Genomic DNA, 22,107 nt, shown 5'->3' with positions numbered 1-22,107 from the left:
TTGACCTTGCCTTCTCAATTCCCTGTGTCACCGACCTGTGTCGTGCATCTGCAGTCGCCTTCAGCAAGGGGCTTCAAAATTTCCATTACTTTCTCACTCTGAACTTTTACCGTAGCGCCCAGGCACTTTCAGTGTCTTTGACTGTCTGAAGGACGAAAGTAAAACACGAAAAGCCACTCAAATCAAGACATGACATCAAAAGGATGACGATTTAGAGATGCAACTTCCAAATGGCAGTTTACAAAGAGTGGTGCAAAGAAAATGTTTGGTTGATGGCTGTGCCTGCGTATGCTGTGGTATCGGATCGCCTCTTTAATTCTTAAAAAGCCAACGGAAGAGTGCACCGTATATGATGTAACAGCATGTGGTGGAGAAGAAGTAATTACATAAAAAGTTTGTGGCTGAGATATTGGTCAGGTGAAAAGAGAAACCGCCTTCACAGTCGACTTAAGTGTTTCAACATTTTTGATCAAAACAAAGACGCGCGGGAAGCTCTCATATTCATAACTCTGGGCAGGTGCCCATATAGAAGGTCAATTCAAAAGGATGAGGCAATAACGACAGATGGATGCCAAAGAAGAGGAAGAAAAAAGAAATGGCTTTCACTGTCATAAATCTGTTGCTATAAGAAATATGCAGCACTATTCACCAACCACTTAATCCAAATGTTAAAGATGGATTCCTGTATCTATGGGCACGTTACATCACAGATCTTTTATTGAATTATGTGCGTAGCCCCTTGACACTTATTAAAATTGAAGGCTCGTTGGAGCAGCAGACACCCTCCCCCATCTCTCCACACACACACTGCAGGTCCGACATTACTTAATAATTTCTGCTGTTGGTTTGGCCAAAAATAGACTCAAGGAGAACGACCCTTTTGACTGAAATTGCCATCAGTTTTGGAATTCATTAAACTATTGTTTAATATTGGATGGCTTTTAATCTCCTATGAATAAATGGCCAATTAGGCGAAGCTGGTGGACCACAAACAGAAGATGCCTATTTATTTTTCATGAAACATTTTCAGTACAGTATTATGCAGCCAGAGAGTCACCGCTGTCAGAACCCCATCATACAACACCACACACGTTCCCTCAGGCAGAGTGTAAACTGTTATATATTTATGAGGGGCTTAATTAGTTTTTTCAATTGTTACTTTAGAAACAAGTTTTTAGTGATGGTTAATGGACCTGATAGCGGTAGTTCATAATAAGTCGAACTGTTGCACAGAAATGGCACACGACTGATCAGATCAGTATCAGTTTGTCAAATTCAAGTCCAGAAATTTTAAATAATACAATTTTATCTTAAAATGATTATAAAAATAAATCAAATTCAAAGTAATTAAGAAACCTAGTCTGTCCACCAAAGAGTACCATCAAGTTTTATTTTAATAGAGTCCGTATCTTGGTCGCCGTTCTTTGATGACCACATTGACAATAAATCTTAAAGGTGCTGATAACATTGATAACTAGATTTGGTTGCCAGTTTGTTGCACAACCTGCGTTTTCATGGTCGAGTGGAGTGACACTCAGACAGACTCAGTCATGCAAGTGATGCTTTCATGGTATGAATTCATTTTGCAACATGTAGCTATACATCTGGGTTACTTTGTGCGGTGGTGTTTCAAAATTCATGTCAACATCAAACTCAGCCATTTTTTCCGTTAGATTTTCCACACTAACTGGCAACCCCAAATACTCTTGACCCCTAACAAGGCAGAGATACCACGTGATACCATTGTGGTTATTCTATTGGCTCACACGCCTTGCTAGAAGCCACAGCCACACGTCACACATCTACACAGAGGTAAACAAAATGGTCATTTTTTGAAATGATTAATTCACAATCAAAACATTTTTTTCACAAAAAGTGATACTTTGATTCTGCACCTTTTCTAAAAGCTCTGTGGATATATTCTTTTTTTTAATTATTCTTTTACATAATGGGGCGACTGTGGCTCAGGTGGTAGAGTGGGCTGGCCAATGATCGGAGTGTCGGCGGTTCGATCCCCGCCCTTGTCACTGTGTCATGGTCGTTGTGTCCTTGGGCAAGACACTTCACCCAGCTTGCCTCGTGTGAATGTGTATGACTGCTGTATGTTTGAGGTGGTGGTCGGAGGGGCCGTATAGGCGCAGAATGGCAGCCACGCTTCCGTCAGTCTGACCCAGGGCAGCTGTGGCTACTATCCTAGTTTACCACCACCGGTATGACTGTGTGTGAATGAATGGAACCTGGAACCCTGTCAGAGTGCTTTGAGTGTCTAGAAAAGCGCCATACAAATCCAATCCATTATTATTATTATTATTATTAATATTATAACGGACGATAACTCAATCCACATTTTTTAAATATAAATATCGGTATTTGGTCTAAAAATTGGCCCAATGTTCTGTAAATCCCAATGAGCCTGCACGTGACATAGGAAGCGGAGTCAAATCTCTATAGCTTGTTGAATCACATGATGTTACTGGATTGTCTTATTTCCCAGTTTGTGGGTTGGTAGGCACTACGGCAAATGTGTGTGCACAAGTACTGAAAAAGTTTTTCACGCTATTTAAAAGTTCCCATCTCTGAACAAAGCATTGCAAAGCCTCGTGTACGTTATCCTCCTGCTCATCAACACTTGCTATACTGCTCATCAGATTCAAAGTACACATAGATAACTTAATTAATTTCCACAGTTTAAATTCGGCAAGATAAAAATATAGACAAATCACATTGAGTTAGTTATCTTCACAATCACTTCAGCTCCCACTCCATATTTAATCCCTAAATGAGGCTCCATTAGTTTCATTCAGCGCGCAGCACATACTGGCCTCGAATCCTGGCTGACAGTGTCACTTGGCAACAAACGCTAATGTGACGCTTACCTGTCTGCTACGAGTGTAAACAAGCCTCTGGACTAAACAGAGAGTGGCAGATCACCGCTGCCCAAGCCCGCTGACATTAAAGCAGCTCCACCTCCAACTCCTCCACAAGAAGATAAATGGCAACCTTAGATTTAGTGATGCTTGGCGGTCTGTCAAGTTCACTCGCAGAAGTTTCACCTGAAGTCAGGTGAAACTTCACCTGACTTTGCAAGTCAGGAACTTTAGCCTCACAATGAATCTGCTTTCACGCGCCCACACGTGTGCACATGCAGCCACACAGTAGACACACTACTTGATTAAGTGAGACGGAATAACACATTGAAACTAAATGTTAATTCAGGAAGCGCAGAGCTGTCTCCGTAACTACCGCTGAATGTTAGACTGTACGCCTAATTGCATTATATTCCAACTGCACACTGTGAAAGCTTAATTAGGGTTTTTTTCACCATGCAGTCTCAGACTTAATATACTTGGGAACCTATTTACCCACTAATATATGCACATACTTCAACCACATCTTCAAAATTCAACACAACACATGGCCAAAATTATTTTCTGTCCTTTTTCATGCATAGCAATCGCATATGCAGTGAAGCCAAACAGTTCATAAATCATTGAGGTGAGTGAGAGAAGTGGTAACAAAAAAAGGAGGTAAAAAAAATCTGACGGAACTCATTATAAAAGATGGATGGATGAATGGGGAGATAAATCCAGGAGCCAAGAACAGGACAAATGTGATATATTGGGGGAACGCTCAGCTCATATCCAGCATTTGCATGTGTGTATGTGTGTGTGTGTGTGTGTGTGTGTGAATGCAGTGGTGGGTATCTTTTTGATGCCAAGCACCTCTTGGGTCCCAGAGAGTATTCATTTCTTTGTTCAGTCATCCATCTACTCATTCATTGATTTCAAAAGCAAGTCACTTCAGAATGATTTAGGACTGTCAGAAACAAACATGTGTAAAGGAAAAACCAAATACAAAAGATTATGGGTCCTGTGAACAAAGTTTCACATTTCTACTATTCATGGGAGGAATCAGCGAGAGTCACTACCAACATTTAAGCTCTCTCCTTTGCTCCCCCATTAAATGGAGTGCTCCTCCGTTTTACCCACTTCTGAAAAATTAAAACGAAATATCTCACAAAGATGACTTCAAGCAGCCATCCTTTCTTTAATTTATCCTTGACTCTCTTTGGGAGAGTTGACATCTCCATCTCTGGCTTGACTTTGGCTTTTGAACGATCCAGTCAATCTCCCCACACTGATTTAAGGCCGAAGCATGGCACTGTGGCATCCGAGCCAGAGCAATCCGTGCTGCATAATTCAACACTGCTCCCAAACCTGTCTCATTAAGGATCCTGGCCATGGTCCATGGCTATGAGGCTTTGAGTGACAGATCTGTTGCCAGCTTAGTACAAACAGGCACAGACCCAGTGTAAGTCCCAGCTTCAGACTCCGCTTCGGCCCCTTCCAAACCTGGGGAAAAGCAACCGCGGCTTCAGCCTCGGCATCAACCAGCATGGCTCCAGTCTTGGTTTGTGTACTACAATCAGCAGCCACACTGCAAACATTAAATCGACTATACGTCACTGCTATTTTACAATTTCATAGTAAGTGACTGTATAGTAGAAGTGGACGTAGTCATCCAACCAGTGAACAGAAGTGACCATAGTTGGACTTCTTGCTTCTTGTCTCCATCAGGCTTCTGGTGCAGAAGCTGTTAACAAAGCTTAGCTTCCATTATTTGAGGTTAACTTTACAGCAAAGTGATGAAGTAATTGTGGTAGCTAATTGCATTGGAAGCGTGATAGCGACCTGTGAATCACGGGGTAGTTACCCCTAAATCATAACCTGATTTATCTTTGATTTTATTCTGAATGGACCATAATTTACTAACTAAACAACATGCTGTATTGAAGAAAACATGATACTAGCGATTGAGACCATAAACTCATATTTACAATGTTTACTGACATCATACAAGTGGCTTCACTTTTCAGAACCGGAGGTTGCCAACTGGTTAGAATGCTGACCAGGAAATACAGAAGTGGATGATACTCGGTTGGATATTTTTTCTCAAACTCGCTCCCACTACATGGTAAATGACTTGCATTTCTATAGTGTCTTTCATATATAGCAGCATTCACCAAATCACACTCACACCGATGGACCAGCCTTCTTCAATTACTGTTTCAGTTGGTTGGCCAGAGACAATTCGTGGGCTGAAGCAGCTGGCGATTGAACCACTGAGTCCTACTACCGCCTCTGCTCCTGAGCCATGGTATGATGTCAAATACACATGGCTGGCCAGCCATGTGTATTTGACATTTGCCAATAGCCAATATTTGCCAATAGTCATAGTAGTATACACATATTTGCCGTAATGTATGCTGTTAATTAAAATAAAAAGACTTCCGAGTTAGATTTATGATTATTATTTTTTAACATGGCATGTTTTTAAAAGCTACATTAGTTGGCCCAATTAAAACTTTCTGGTGCTTGTGAACAGTAACACTTTACCGCAGGGGTCCATTTTTCTCCCCTCTTGGAGGCTCGATTGCAGAGAGGTCGGTAATGACGTGTTTGTCACTTTCAACTTCCCACTGCCGACCATAACGAATGTCACATTAGCCCCCAGTTGAAGTTTTGGCCTTAACTCTGGCTTCGGTTCAAAATCCAATCCAGGCAATTCCTCAGCCCATAGCCCAACCACAGACAGAATGTACTTGAACCGAAGTGACTGCCACACCCCAGAGCCAAAAAGATTTAAGAAAATCAAAGATTTATCTGCACGGATGCACAGTTTGCCACATTTGACTGACGTAGTGGGAGAGGAGGATATTTGCCTTCTGCATCAGTGAGAATTTCATTTGGCGCGTCGACAGAGGTGGGAGACGCACGCTGACCTGCCAAATGAGGGGGGCAGGTGACAATCACAGCTCTGCACAAGAAGGTGTTGGTGCTGGCCGTCACCCTGGCCCACTCAACATCCTGTTTGAACACAAACAGAAATACAGACGTATTTAATAAGCAAGCTGCACAGATTTGTTAGTGCATTACATCATCATCTGTGGTGAAATGGAGCTATTTGCAGACTGGACACAATTTATTTCAAATAAGATGTAGAAACTTCTTTCTGGTAGCTGACCCCTTATTTTAAGGGGTTATATCTAACTGTGCACATTTGAAATTATAGTCGCTAAATGATCCTCTTCTGAGCCAGATTCTGCATTTCTGCATATCATTAATGGTGGCTTTTCATACATGTGTATGTCATATATACCTTATTGCATAAAGCTTGAGCTTTGAATGAATTGATTCTCGACAGCATCATTAAATGCCCTGCAGTAAATATCCAGACTGTGTTCATTATTAATGTATTGAACATTGAAGGAAATATGGCTTCTAAATTTACATTTATAAATGAGGTGTAGTTCTAACATTTTGTATTTTAAGGAAGATTCATATTAATAGAATGAGCTATTGTCCTAAACTTTACAAATGGTTTGGTAAAATGACCATTAAAATGTGGCTATATGACATTGTAGTGGGAAGCTATTGGACTATTTAAAAGTGTTTTTAAATCACCACACAGCTCTTATGTGCTCCCTTGGTCTTAAATTCACGTAACTTACTGTAAGCCTCCGGTGATAATTAAAACTCACCCACCACACAATGTCATTCTGCAACATAGAACGCTCATATCCTCTGAGACTGTTAAAAAAGCTAGATATTTTTGGATGCTGAAAATTAGGAAGTCCATTTACTGCATTTTTAGCTCTTTACTGGCTCCCGAGTAACCTTTAGGATTATTGAAATATATATCTGTTTTATTCACAAACCATTAAACGAGTAAAGGATTAGGAGTTCGTGTCCAGCATTGTCCTTCTGCTCTTTAGAATGGAGACTGTTGGCTTTTTTTAAATTAAAAGGAATCCCAGCTTCCTGAATTTCGACAAGCTTTCTTCAAAGTCACAAGAGGAAAAAATGTTTATCCTTTTTGATTTGTATGCGCATGGCTCTATTGCCTTGCAGCAAGAAGGTCCTTATTGTGAAGCTCACCGGGCTGACTGTGTGAAGTCTGCATCTGCTCTCCGGGCCTCTGTGGGTTTCCTCTTGGTGCACCGGTTCAGCTTAGGCAAGCTGGATACTCTAAATTGCCTGTAGCTGTGAATGTGAGTGTGTTTGTCAATTTGAGTTAGCCCTGTGATAGAGTAGTCAAATGTCAGGGGTGCTCCCTGCCTGTCACCCAATGCATGCTGGGACCAACTATAGCCTCCTGTGACCCTGAACATGATTCTCTTCCTTTTTTCTTTTCTCATTCTTAATCGTATTATTCGTGTACTTTTGAGTAGGACTGCATTTGGCGTTTATTTTCAATATTGGTTAATTCAATTTTTTTATACAGGTAATAGTATTATTATTTAGGTCACACAATAAAGGGCAACTTACAATTATCATTGTTGATTAATCTGCCAGGCCCTGTGATAGACTGGCGTCCTGTCCAGGGTGTACCCTGCCTTCGCCCAATGACAGCTGGGATCGGCTCCAGCCCCCCCGTGACCCTGAATACAGGATAAGCGGTAGAAAATGGATGGATGGATGGATTAATCTGCCATTTTTTTCTTGAGTAATTGTTTAATGGTTGTCATGGTTTTTAGAACATAAGTTGCCCTCTTGAAATCACTTTACCTAAAAGTTTAAATTCAAAGATATTAACTTCACTCTCTAAGAAAACCAGCATAAATTCACATGTGAAAAGCTATAACCTGTAAGTAAAACATTTTGCTCAAAAATTGTATGAAACAATACATTTTTCATTTTGTTTCAACTCTTATAGTAATAGGCTACAGTTTAGGAAACATATTCCTTCAACTTGCATTAACCAGTTAAAGCACCAAATACGCATTTTGCTTGAATGAAATAATCGACACACTGATTTATATAAGTAGTATTGTTAAAAAAAAGTATTGTTAAAAAAAAAAATCAGAAAATTGTATTTTCTATCTTCTATTTATTTATTATTTTCTGTCTTTAATCTACGACGGCATATTAGGGTCACTGTAGAAGAAAAAAAACGCAGAGAAAGAGCAGAGAGAAATTTGCGACTATAAAGTCGCAAATTTGCTACCGCTAGAATCTTAGCTCAACCACCCGATCAATAAAACACATTAGATGACAGTTTGGCCCAACAATAACCATCAACACCCTAAGGACCTTAACAAGGCGTTGTCACACGTTGTGATGTATTAATTAGAAAAATAAATGCAACATTCATGGGAAGCATAGATGCCGGTTGTTAGGATCCTAATAAAGTCGCAAATTTGCAACTTTTTTTTCTTCAGTGACCCTAATACGCTATCGTACTAATCCAACAATCACATTTGATATTTTATAATCCAGTAATCAATCTTCAATATTCTTTTGTCTAGCAACCAATTCATGAACTGAAAAAAGTAAAAAATTAAATTTAAAAAACATCTCTAGACCCTAGAAAAAGCTCTAGAGGTAAGGGTGTATGGATCCTTCTTGGTCTCTCAGCTGTGGGTAAAGGAGACAGTCAGGCAGAACAGAGTGAGCCTTTGCAGGAGACGGCCTGTTTCCCCACTGAGGAAGCTGTTATCTCTGCGTCACGCCTCATCAAACCCTGAGTGAGCTGTTACTGTACTCTACCTGCCATATGGTCGTCACAGCAGAACCCAGCCGGACATTCCTTCACCCAACACGTTCTGCCAGACACGGTGAAAGCTGTTGGGTGCCTCCCTGTGGAGAGACAGATACTACTGTTGGGACCTCACTAGAAGGACTACACAATGCGGCCTACAGAAGCCTACACATGTGGCCAGGACAAAGGGACAAAGGGGAATAAAAACTACACCGCCATTTTAGTTTCACATCTCACCCAGGTGAGAGATGCGACACCTCACAACCAGATCCTATTGGCTGACATCTTCAGGGAACCCCGGGGGGTCCCCTGGAGCGGCCTGAGCTTTATAAACCGAAGCCGCCCGGAGAACGCTCTCTTATTCACTCTTACTCCGACTCCTACTCTGGCCTCTTCCTACAACCGGCGCAACACCACGTTGCAACGGGAGGCGACCCCCTCCCGCAGCGCACCGCTGCAACAAGAGGAACCAAGCCGGTTCCTGCCGTCCAGCTACCAGACGCTGTCTGAAGTAAGCTGACTAAATCGCCAAGCCGCGATTATATCGCCGTCCGTGGAAGAAAGAAACACGGACTGTTTTCTTTATTTGAGTTTGATCAACGAGAGGAAACCCGCTCCGCTCTCGTCTGGACGAAGCCGACTCATCACGTCCCCCGCTGACGCCGGGGACTCACGAACCACCGCCGTTACGGAACGCCGTCATCGTCTTACGCAACGATACCAGTAAGAGGCTATCAGTCTGGGCAGAGACACAAGTGATAGTGTAGGATATGCTTGTAATTCTTGTTAATGTGTTTTAAGTTCTGATCGCGGACCGCCGAGTCCGTTGGTTCATGTGCTGCTGTATTTGAATGCTGATCGTGATCGCCGCTGGGTTGATTTCTGTAACAGTGTTTCCGACTAACCTCCGCCATATTCGCGAGCTCAGAAAGCCTCTACTATCAGTTAAAAGACCGGTCTCACGGAATAAACGCCAGTTCATTCACGCGAGCCCGTGTGGTAACGGCACGCTTTCTGTCCCTCCGAATATCGCTCGCGCATTTTCTCTCTCTTTGTTTGTGACCCGCTAACACACACACACATAGGCTACACGCCGCACACACGTGTCCTAAGCCAGCTGTTCCCGGCGGGCGCTAGGGACATAGCTACATCTGGTGGCTACATACGGCTATCTCTCTCTCTCTCTCTCGCTACTCCGTCAGACCTCAGTGGCTCCGCCCCTGACCGCTGCGAGGAATAGCTCCACCTCTCTCTCTCTCTCGCTACCCCATCGAACCTCAGTGGCTCCGCCCCTGAACGCTGCGAGGAATAGCTCCATCCGGTGGCCGCCCATAGCCATCTCTCTCTCTCTCTCTCTCTCTCTCTCTCTCTCTCTCTCTCTCTCTCTCTCTCTCTCTCTCTCGACGCACACGCACGCACGCACACACACACACACACACACACGCACACGCACGCACACACACACATACGCACACACACACTCCACGTGTGTATCTCCCTTTGTTTAAGCTTAGCTTTGTGTGTTAGGTAGTTAGGTAGTAAGGCTTTGTTAATTGCAGTGTTATTGATTGTGATCATTATTACTGATTTTAATAAATCTTATTATATTATAACTAGCGGTCTCTTGTGCTTGTTGTGTATATGTCACTGGATAACAGCAGGTTGTGAAGGCTAGTGCTTGAATTTCACGCCTTTTTAATTGTTCGATTGGTTTTGTACTCCTATGCCAATGATCACGATGATTGGCATGTGAGTATAAAACCTTCATATTGAGACTGAATACAGTTTTAGGTTATCTTTTCCCTGATCCCAGGGTGGTGCCCCGTTTATTCATGATTATATCATGATAATATATTAAATATAATTATTAATACCGATAATCTTATTGATATTGATAGTTAACTGTTGATAACCAAATCTGCTCCTGCTACAACCCCAACATAAATGACGCCCCGTGTGAGGCCTTCTTAAACCAGCTTTATCCAGAGATTTATGCACAATAAACCTGAGAATTAGAGTAATAATAACAATAATGGGAATTGTTGTTATTGATATCATTGTTTAGAAATCGATGTTCAAGGATCGATTTGTTTGCTCCCTGTTACTATTTGCCAAGCAAATACAGTCGAGGGTTGCATATGCATGTTGTGATTAGCCATTTATTGTTTAAACAACAATACTAACAAACTACGCAGGGTTAGGGATACTAAGACGCGTTATAACACTGTTATTACTCACCAGAGGTGCTAGAGACACCTCATTGACAGTCCACAGGCTGTAGAAGAGTACTAACATTTCCATTGTAAGTCACAGGTCGACGCAGCTCACCTGTGCACCCACATCAGTATAACAACAAATACATTCTTTTTTCTTGCGATTAGCACCGAACAAGTAAAGCCACCGTATTCTCCCTTTACTAGAAGTAGAGCAGAGAATAGAGCCACAGAGTGCACCGACTCTGTGAACGTTGAAATTGTACCTTGCTATTTCCACCACGGGTTCTAGCTCGAGTTAAAATTTCAAAATAATTCCCTAACTGTTCCTGCCGCGCATTTCAGTTAGCGTGCCTTTGGCAAAGAATTAAGTAAGCAGCCTACAGTAAGTCTGAGTTGCTGTATAGAATCATTAGAGCGTGAAGCTGACCTCTCTAAAAGAGAACCGCCAGTCACCTTATCAGGTGATTTGCATAACCCCCCTCCTTTCTCTCCAGACACAATGGAGAACTTTTGTGAACAGTTCATCTCATCTGTGGCACAGAGCCTTCAGACAGGCTACTCTGAGTTTTTGCAGAAACTAAATCTCAGTGAGTGCCAAGAGGAGATCAACGTGTTACTGAACAGCAGATCTGATGAAGTAACATCATCCAAGGGTCCATTATTAAAATGCTTGCTACTGACTTTCTACAAACAAACCTGTCTCTTGGTTCAGAGTAAATCTGCCCTAGAGAAAAAAGTGGTAGCACTAGAGGAGCAAAGTGCTTGTCACCTCCACGACGCTCAAGCAGCAGAAATGAGAGCCATGTGTTATTTAGATGTCCTGCACACCACAGAGTCCCAGTTTTTGTCCTACAAAAACAGGTGGTCGAAGTCTAAACCAGAATGTCCTCCCTCAGCCGACTCGGCCAGTCAGTGTGATTCCGGCTTCTCCGACTCCCACTCTTTTTGTAGTGAAAATACGACTCCTCCGCCATGCAGAAGATGGGAACAGTTACCAGCGGACACAAAGTCCTTAAGACAAACTCCACTGAGAGATAGCGGTAACGGCTACGCAGCTTCCCATTGCTCCGACACAGACAGCGAAGAAACCAGCAGTGGAACTTACACAAGTTCTCCTCCAAAATCTTCCTATCTTTGGAACAAACCTGTAATTTGCGACGCGCCTCCTCAACCTAGCTTAGTCTCGCCTTCACCAGAAAGGACGCCACAGCGCTTCCGCTTTGAAGAGCTTGAGAGCATGGCTAAAGATATTCAACATTTTGATCCCGACAACTCGAACCATAATATTGACGAATATTTGAGAGAGTTAGACAGACTCCTGATTGACCTCCCCCATGCCTCCTCACGGGAGAAGCTCAGACTAGTCGGGAAGACCACAACCAGACATGTCCGCAGTTTCATAGGAACACTTGCACCCAGAACCCAGGACCGATACTCCAGACTTTGTGCAGCACTCCGGAAGGAATATAGCCGGGACTGGGATCCCGCCGCCGCTACGATCAGTGCCCTCGCCGTCGTACATGAGGGGCAGGAATCACCCACGGAGTACTATTGGCGCTTCAGGGCCGCCTATGCTCAGGGCTGTAACTCCCCAGGAGTGGAGGAAGAGCCTGCCTTCAAGGCCCTCTTCCTGCATAACCTACACGAAAGTGTGCGCTACGATGCCACCATACACTTCAGGACACATCGACTCTCCATGCAAGAGATTCGTAATTACGCACAGATGGCTTGGGAAACCCACTTAGTGCGCAAACTTAAAAGCCAGCCCGCTAACTTCGACACATCTGCGTCCGAAACGTCTGCCGCCTTAAAGCATAGCCCTCGTAACAGCGCGAAAGGGGGTGAGCGGCCAGCACGCCCCAGGAATCAGACAAAACCAAGGAACGAGACTAACTCCCAAACATCCGCCGCCTTAAAGCAGAGCCCTCATAACAGCGCGAAAGGGGGTGAGCGGCCAGCACGCCCCTGGAATCAGACAAACTCCCAAACTGACGAAGATAGGGATCCGTGCGACCCGATCGAGAAGCTGATAAAAACGATAGCGCTATGGCGTGACTCGACCCAACCATCACTAAACTCCCCCCAGAAGCCTGGTAAGAGACGGCGTGGGGATACTGAGCATCACCGACATGCCCACCAACTGCGTCGAGATGGGCATTCACACAGAAGTAGTAGGAAGCCCTACTCCGAAATTCTGTCCCAGTCACGTGAACCAGCAGTGTACAAACATGACAACTCAGATAATGACAGCGCCTCTGACATTTCCTCTGTTTCTGGCTACATGGAGCGTTACAGCCCTGAGCCACAACATAGTAAATATGGCTAACTTAAATCTTCTCCAGGAGTAAACCAAACGACCACTAACCCCTTCTCCTTTTTCTCGCTTTCCTTTTCCTCCTTCGTTCCGTTTTCATAGTTGGGGTGTGTCCTGTTTGAAACTACCTGAGTGTAATGACAATGTTGATGTTTGTGAAAATTGTGTCTTAGCAGATGTTTGATATAGGTTAGATGGTTAGAAATCTCTGCCCAGACCTTGCCTCAATCTCTGCCCAGACAATGCCTCCATCAAGTTATGGACTTTAACCTGAATGACTGTTTAACCTCTTTTCCATGGAATATACAGACTGTTTGGACTCCCACATGTTTCAAGGAATACATGGACGGTTCGGCCCTTATGTTGCTCCGAAGGTTGCGTCCCACACCTCAACCTTCAGACCAAAAGGGGGACTGTTGGGACCTCACTAGAAGGACTACACAATGCGGCCTACAGAAGCCTACACATGTGGCCAGGACAAAGGGACAAAGGGGAATAAAAACTACACCGCCATTTTAGTTTCACATTTCACCCAGGTGAGAGATGCGACACCTCACAACCAGATCCTATTGGCTGACATCTTCAGGGAACCCCGGGGGGTCCCCTGGAGCGGCCTGAGCTTTATAAACCGAAGCCGCCCGGAGAACGCTCTCTTATTCACTCTTACTCCGACTCCTACTCTGGCCTCTTCCTACAACCGGCGCAACACCACGTTGCAACGGGAGGCGACCCCCTCCCGCAGCGCACCGCTGCAACAAGAGGAACCAAGCCGGTTCCTGCCGTCCAGCTACCAGACGCTGTCTGAAGTAAGCTGACTAAATCGCCAAGCCGCGATTATATCGCCGTCCGTGGAAGAAAGAAACACGGACTGTTTTCTTTATTTGAGTTTGATCAACGAGAGGAAACCCGCTCCGCTCTCGTCTGGACGAAGCCGACTCATCACGTCCCCCGCTGACGCCGGGGACTCACGAACCACCGCCGTTACGGAACGCCGTCATCGTCTTACGCAACGATACCAGTAAGAGGCTATCAGTCTGGGCAGAGACACAAGTGATAGTGTAGGATATGCTTGTAATTCTTGTTAATGTGTTTTAAGTTCTGATCGCGGACCGCCGAGTCCGTTGGTTCATGTGCTGCTGTATTTGAATGCTGATCGTGATCGCCGCTGGGTTGATTTCTGTAACAGTGTTTCCGACTAACCTCCGCCATATTCGCGAGCTCAGAAAGCCTCTACTATCAGTTAAAAGACCGGTCTCACGGAATAAACGCCAGTTCATTCACGCGAGCCCGTGTGGTAACGGCACGCTTTCTGTCCCTCCGAATATCGCTCGCGCATTTTCTCTCTCTTTGTTTGTGACCCGCTAACACACACACACATAGGCTACACGCCGCACACACGTGTCCTAAGCCAGCTGTTCCCGGCGGGCGCTAGGGACATAGCTACATCTGGTGGCTACATACGGCTATCTCTCTCTCTCTCTCTCGCTACTCCGTCAGACCTCAGTGGCTCCGCCCCTGACCGCTGCGAGGAATAGCTCCCCTCTCTCTCTCTCTCGCTACCCCATCGAACCTCAGTGGCTCCGCCCCTGAACGCTGCGAGGAATAGCTCCATCCGGTGGCCGCCCATAGCCATCTCTCTCTCTCTCTCTCTCTCTCTCTCTCTCTCTCTCGACGCACACGCACGCACGCACACACACACACACACACGCACACGCACGCACACACACACATACGCACACACACACTCCACGTGTGTATCTCCCTTTGTTTAAGCTTAGCTTTGTGTGTTAGGTAGTTAGGTAGTAAGGCTTTGTTAATTGCAGTGTTATTGATTGTGATCATTATTACTGATTTTAATAAATCTTATTATATTATAACTAGCGGTCTCTTGTGCTTGTTGTGTATATGTCACTGGATAACAGCAGGTTGTGAAGGCTAGTGCTTGAATTTCACGCCTTTTTAATTGTTCGATTGGTTTTGTACTCCTATGCCAATGATCACGATGATTGGCATGTGAGTATAAAACCTTCATATTGAGACTGAATACAGTTTTAGGTTATCTTTTCCCTGATCCCAGGGTGGTGCCCCGTTTATTCATGATTATATCATGATAATATATTAAATATAATTATTAATACCGATAATCATATTGATATTGATAGTTAACTGTTGATAACCAAATCTGCTCCTGCTACAACCCCAACACTACACTTCATATCCGTTGATACCCTGGGTGGGCAGAGTGCTTGAAGTTAAAGTGTTTCTTTACCCAAATCATAAAACCTTAAAAAAAAAAACTTGTGGTGCCAAGCTAGCCATGCGTGTAATTCACTTATACGTGCCATTTTTATGTACCTTCGTCCGACATCCCAATGCTATAATACATTTTGTTTGTGATGCTCATACAGCTTTTTTAAAAACTCATCAACATCTTTCTCAAAACATTGCTTATTCTGCATAAACCACAGACCTGTTATCAGTGGAAAGTAAATTCAAAATGTGTTTAAGGAAGAACATATTATACTGCAGAGGTGAGTTGTACCTCTGTTAGCCTTGACTCTTATGATCTACAATTGATAAGATTACACGTTATCCTGTTTTAGATGGAAAGATAGTTGGACGGATGGACGGACGGTTAGATGGATAGATAGATAGATAGATAGATAGATAGATAGATAGATAGATAGATAGATAGATAGATAGATAGATAGATAGATAGATAGATAGATAGATAGATAGATAGATAGATTCAGCCAACCACTCTGAGGCGAGAGAAGGTTTAGTATGCAATAGCTAATAGAACTTGTTGAGGGCGCTCATAGAAAAAAGGAAAACCTAATTCAAGACAACAACCCTGTGTGTTTAAAGTGGGCCAATTGATGGCACATCTAGGATAAAGAGAATTTATGTGTTTGTTAGAACAGGGCGTGAACGAGATGTGCTGCATTCAGGGACTCGTTGCTAATCTCACGTCGACAATATGCTTTCAAGTGAAAGAAATCAGCATGGTACCTTTATCTTGTGCTCTTGAGCAGAACCTGGAGTTTTCACCAGCAGGGGCAGCACTCCTCCAGCTGCTGCTGCATACCTGAGGAAGAATAGCAAGGACATCTGGGATGGCTCCTGGCCAAAGACTGACTTCTTACACAAACCCATCTCCTCTCTTAGTTCTGGCAGAAAGACATGAATGGATGCATACTGTAACTGTCACACATGCGGTACTGATATGCATCCTATACAATGACAGTGTAAACTGTTACATACCTAACCACTATACACTGCATTGTCTGAAAACTGCAACATCTATCCTACCATGAAGGCTTACCATTTTACCATTGACCAGTCAATAACCCATACCAAAGAGACACCTGCAAGGAATGCTTATTTCTATTATGTCATCAATTCAAGCTGCCTTTTTAGACTGCAGCCAATAAATCTAGGCATAAGTAACAATCTATACTATAGACATTTTATACACTGACAATAAATTGCACAACCCTGGCTCCGGGAATGGCAAACCACTTTGATTCATGATGAAATTTCACCAAAACAAATATTAAATGAACTGTGAATGGAATGCTAATTACTTGATCTGTGACAATGAGTGCAATACTTGAGTATTACCTGCATTATGAGCTTGTAAGCTTGGCAGAGAGCAAAGGGAAAGAGATTCCTGGACCTCAATCATTATCCATCTCCATGTTTATTCAACATCACAGCCTCAAGGAAATGCTCTCATCGCAGGGTGATATTGTCCAGTTCAGCAGCGTTGGGAGTCCTCTAAGGATCCTGGACGCATGCTATGGCGCACAGTATGTCAATCTAAGTGCAAAGTACTGTCACCACAACACACCCGTATGATGCTTTACCACTTGATCATACGGATCAAAACAAAGGAAAAGTTGAAGGCTGCCAAACATGAGTCTGACAGAGCTTTCCCTGCACATTTTCCACTTCCTGCTGCTACTCTAAGCACTTATCTGTTGTGGTACTTCGCTGTGTGATTATCCAATCAATGCAAAAGCACACTGCATTATAAATATACCACATACCATTGCCACATCCATTTGGGGTTTGTTAAGGATATTGGACAATGTTTATTATATAAATATGACAGTGTGTCAGCAGTTCCTGCATGATGAAGGCACTGATGTTATGGACTGGCCTGCCCATTTCCCAGACCTGGATCCTATTGAGCACATCTGGGACATCATGTCTCGTTCCATCCATCAACGCCATGTCACACCACAGACTGTCCAGGAGTTGACTGCTTCTCTGGTCCAGGTCTGGGAGGAGATCCCTCAGGAGACCATCCGTCGTCTCATCAGGAGCATGCCCAGGCGTTGTAGGGAGTGCATACAGGCACGTGGAGGCCACACGCACTACTGAGGATCATTTTGACATGTCTTGAAAAATCTCCACAAAAGTTGGATCAGGCTGCGATCTGATTTTCCACTTTTATTTTCAGTATGATTCTGAATCGAGACCTCCATAAGACGAGGATTTTGATTTCATTTCTCATCCTTATGTTGTTTTATTGTCAACGCATTGCACTTTGTAATGAATAAAGATTTCCAACTGGAATATGTTTATATATATGTGTGTGTGTGTGTGTGTGTGTGTGTGTGTGTGTGTGTGTGTGTGTGTGTGTGTGTGTATATATATATATATATAATTGTGGCAAGGACTGTAAGCTCCAGTTCCAAGATGTGTGTTTGGGTGCTGAAAGAGAAATGCCAAGGAGACAATAGTCCATGTGATATTGTAAATAGACACATTACTAGAATTGATAGAGACATGAATCTTGAAAAAGAAGCAAGCTTTAACAATTGTAAAGTTATGAAAAGATAGACCTTTAGATAGCCTTTGGATCTTGATCGAACCTACATTTAGCAATGCACATTGTATTCTTTTCATAATAAATTATGAGGTCTGTATTAGTCATATCTTATTGAACACTCACTCACTGACTCATTGACAATGTTTTCCGTTTTATATACGTAATATTAATATGTTCTGTTATATGGGCACCATATTTTTTTTTCAGTTCGTGAATGTTTCAACCCATGTATAAAAGCGCCTGAAAACCCCAAATATCACAAGGCGAAACTAATAATATGAGAGTGAATCTGGGGCTGGGGTCACTCTTTTAAAATCGGGGAGGAGAGGTCAACTGTAAATGTTTAAAACCATAACCAAAAGATCCTTCTCATTGTGCCTTTAACACTCGCAGACTGTGTCTCAAAGATATGACAGTAAGTGATCCTTTACCCATTTATCCTGGCTGCAGCCATTTCTGACTTGCGTCCAGTCAGCATGTTCAAACCCAGAACAGGTGATAATTCCAACCACTGCACCACCGCACATGGCATTTGTTACAATTATCTTGTGGATGAAGCTTCATGTCTACATTTTCTACCTTAATGGCTTTATTCTTTACTTTTTTCTATGACTCCATATTGAAAAAGTTGAAACATCTGCAACTTTCAATTACATGGTAGCAAATCCCTCCAAAATCACTGATTTTATCTTTGTATCGTGTGCAACTCTGCTGAATTTCAATTACTGCTGAATGGTTTATGGTATCATAAACAAGAAAATGCTATCATGAGCATAATTTTAATTATAATCATATTGTGTGATCATTATATAATCAAATCATTTTTTTAATCAACCTTCACTGCTTTCCTCCCAGCCATCAATACCATTGGCTGGTATTTCAGTGGACACTGTTCCAGCTACCACCCAATCCACATGGCACACCAGACTTGATTTAGTTAGAGGCATACCTCCGTACCCCAATTTCACAGCTACAAGAATCCAGTATGAAATGAGTAACATTTCAGATTACCAATAGTTTTAAGCTTTTACAAACCGTTTCCTTCCAGTATAAGTATTCTCAACCAGGCAGTCCTTTTTCTGAGCAAACGAGCTGCACTCAGTCCAGATAGTCCAGCGCCAACAATAATAACGTCCCAATTTTGTGCAGTCATAGTCGAGCTCAAATGATTACGAAACGCCCTGCTGTTTTCACTTGGATTGCCTGGTTTTCTTGTCTCTTTGTTTATTTATCTCCACTAAAGCTGTTTTCAAGCCCAGAGAAGCCGAACTTGGCATGTTTGTGTAGGGGTGGGCGATATGATAAAAATATAATATGACCATTTTTTTCAGGCAGGATCACGATCCACGATCTTATCACGATTCCTTTTCATGTTGGTTTTTAAGACTATTTTGCAAGTTACTGAACAGTACAACCAAACTAATTTCCCTATTTAAAAAAGTATAGCCCTAAAAGGTAACACAACTGAAAGAATAATAGACCATTTAGGCCAAAGTACCTTTTTGAACAGATTTGAATCAAATGTGCAAGTGCAATTCTGCAAAGTGTGAACATTCAACAAGAATTTTGAGTGCACTCTTGCTACATAACATTAAAACAAAATCTAACATTGGTAGGAATTCAGTCAGTCAGGTAGCTTATTAGATACAGATCTTCAGCAAAACCAGTCTATTCACATTCTGTTTTTTGAAGCAGCAGTATGTAACATTCCAATAAACATGAAAAGTAGAATAGAAACCAAGATAACAAGACATCAATTAGAAAAAGCCAGTTTCAAACAATATGAATAGTGCATGTTCCAGGCCCTTATGTGGTGCTGTTCTGCTACAAAAATACACCAAAAACAGAGGAGAAGAGACGCAGCATGCACAGAAAGCTTGCGCGCCGTATGTATGTATGTATGTATGTACAAGCTGCTCATTATCCTTTTTAGCTCAGCGTAGTGGTAGACATACGACGGCATATAAGGGCCACTGTAGTTACATTTGTTTAAACGGAGCCGAGAGAGGTGCGCAATATTCAGAGAAATGTTGCACATTTATAAAGTAGCAATTTTGCTACTTTATAAAGTCGCAGATTTGCTAGTTTTAATAGTAGCAAATTTGCTACTTTATGATAGCAGTCGTAGAAGAAGTAAACACGTTGCTTGACTGGATGTTTGCCAGTGAAAGCTACAGCTACATCATAGCCCCAACCACCCCGATCAATAAACGCCCATAAGATGACAATTTAGCCCATATAAATAACAGTAACCATCAACAGCCATCACCCTAATTACCTTAACGATTCGTTGTCACACGTTGTGATGTAGTCATTAGAAAAATAAATGTGACAATCATGGGAAGTTAGCTAGCATAAATGCTGGTTGTTTGTTAGCATCGTAATAAAGTAGCTAATCTGCGACTTTTTTTCCCCTTCTCTCGGCTCCGTTTTTTTTTTTTCGTAGAGTGACCCTAATACGCCATCACACAGGAGCAGAATATCTGCTGCAGCATGACCACAAGCATGTACACTGGGACCTGGCTTCAAAAAACTGCCAATCAGGGACCGAAAACGTGAGATCCGTGTGGACGGTTTACTTTTTATTCAAAAGATGGTAATGGCCAAGACTGTTTTTAGGCGGTAAAAAGTCAGAGAGAAACTTTATTTGCATAACCACAGTTGACCAAGGTGTTGAACATGCATAAGATGCAGATAAATACAAAGCAAACGACAATACGAACAGGGAGAACACATACCAGGATTAAAACCATACAGCCCAACAGAAGTAAAAGTCAGGCTGGAATCAATCAGATGCTCGTGAGAAGAAGTGGGTCTTCGGCAGGGATTTAAATGTGTCTATGTTCTGGCATTTTCGTAGGTTGTTCCAAAGAATAGGTGCAAAAAGCTCGGTCGCCACTCTTTTTGTGTCTGGTTCTGAGGACGTCCAAGAGCATCTAATTGTCGACCTTGGTGATCTAACTGTTGAGGGGGAACTGGATCTAACCAGAGATGCAATAGATCTGCTAGATAAGGTGGTGCCAGTCCATTAAAATCAAGCAACAGAATATGAGCAAGTATAGTGGGAGGCCAAAACTGGTGATATGTTATTCTTTTCCGAGTGTTGGGACCTAACTGTTAGGACTACACCATGCGGCCTACAAAGCCTACACAGGACAAAGGGACAAAGGGGATTAAAAACTACACCGCCATTTTAGTTTCACATCTCACCCAGGTGAGAAATGTGACGTCACACAACTGGTGCCCTATTGGCTGACAACTGCAGGCACCCCAGGGGGTCCCCGGCAGCAGCCGTGAGCTTTATAAACCGAAGCCACCTGGAGAACGCTCTCTTACTCTTACTCTTGCTCTTACTCTGGCGTCTCTTCCTACAACCGGCGCAACACCACGTTGCAACGGGAGGCGACCCCTCCTGCAGCGCACCGCTGCAACAAGAGGAACCAAGCCGTTCCTGCCTTCCAGCTACCAGACGCTGTCTGAAGTAAGCTGACTAAATCGCCAAGCCGCGATTATATCGCCGCTCGTGGAAGGAGGAAACACCAACTGTTTCCTTTATTTGAGTTTGATCAACGAGAGGAAACCCGCTCCGCTCTCGTCTGGACGAAGCCGACTCATCACGTCCCCCGCTGACGCCGGGGCCCACGAACTACCGCCGTTACGGAACGCCGTCATCGCCAGGACGGACTCGCAGCTTACGCAATGATACCAGTAAGAGGCTATCAGTCTGGGCAGAGACATAAGTGATAGTGTAGGACATGCTTGTAATTCTTGCTAACGTGTTTTAAGTTCTGATCGCGGACCGCCGAGTCCGTTTGTTCATATGCTGCTGTATTTGAATGCTGATCGTGCACCCACGCAGCTGGGTTGATTTCTGTAACAGTGTTTGCGACTAACCTCCGCCATATTCGCGAGCTCAGAAAGCCTCTACTATCAGTTAAAAGACTGGTCTCGCGGAATAAACGCCAGTTCATTCACTCGCGCCTGTGTGATAGCGGCACGCCTTCTGAGCCTCAGAATATCACTCGCGCATTCTCTCTCTCTTTGTTTGGGTCCCGCTAACCCACGCACACACACCGCACACACACATCCTCCGCCAGCTGTTTCCAGCTCCGGGCGTTGAGGACGTAGCTCCATCTCTCTCTCTCTCTCTCTCTCTCGCTCTCTCCCTCTCGCGATCCTGTCTGACGTCAGTGGCT

The 22,107-nt window shown here is 43.4% G+C and overlaps 1 long non-coding RNA gene across 1 annotated transcript; it reads right to left on the bottom strand.

The window, feature by feature from the left end:
* Nucleotides 1-5,777: 5,777 nt before the first annotated feature.
* LOC311029771 lies at nt 5,778-16,264 on the bottom strand. Its single transcript, XR_014598912.1, has 3 exons — nt 16,084-16,264; nt 8,550-8,639; nt 5,778-5,867 (listed from the first exon to the last, which is right to left on the bottom strand). It is a non-coding gene; the product is annotated as an uncharacterized lncRNA (long non-coding RNA).
* Between the last annotated feature and the right edge of the window lie 5,843 nt (nt 16,265-22,107).

This window comes from Eutrigla gurnardus, assembly GCF_963514095.1.
Source record: "Eutrigla gurnardus genome assembly, chromosome: 19".
Taxonomy (NCBI): Eukaryota; Metazoa; Chordata; class Actinopteri; order Perciformes; family Triglidae; genus Eutrigla; species Eutrigla gurnardus.
This window is presented reverse-complemented; position numbering and strand designations above follow the sequence as displayed.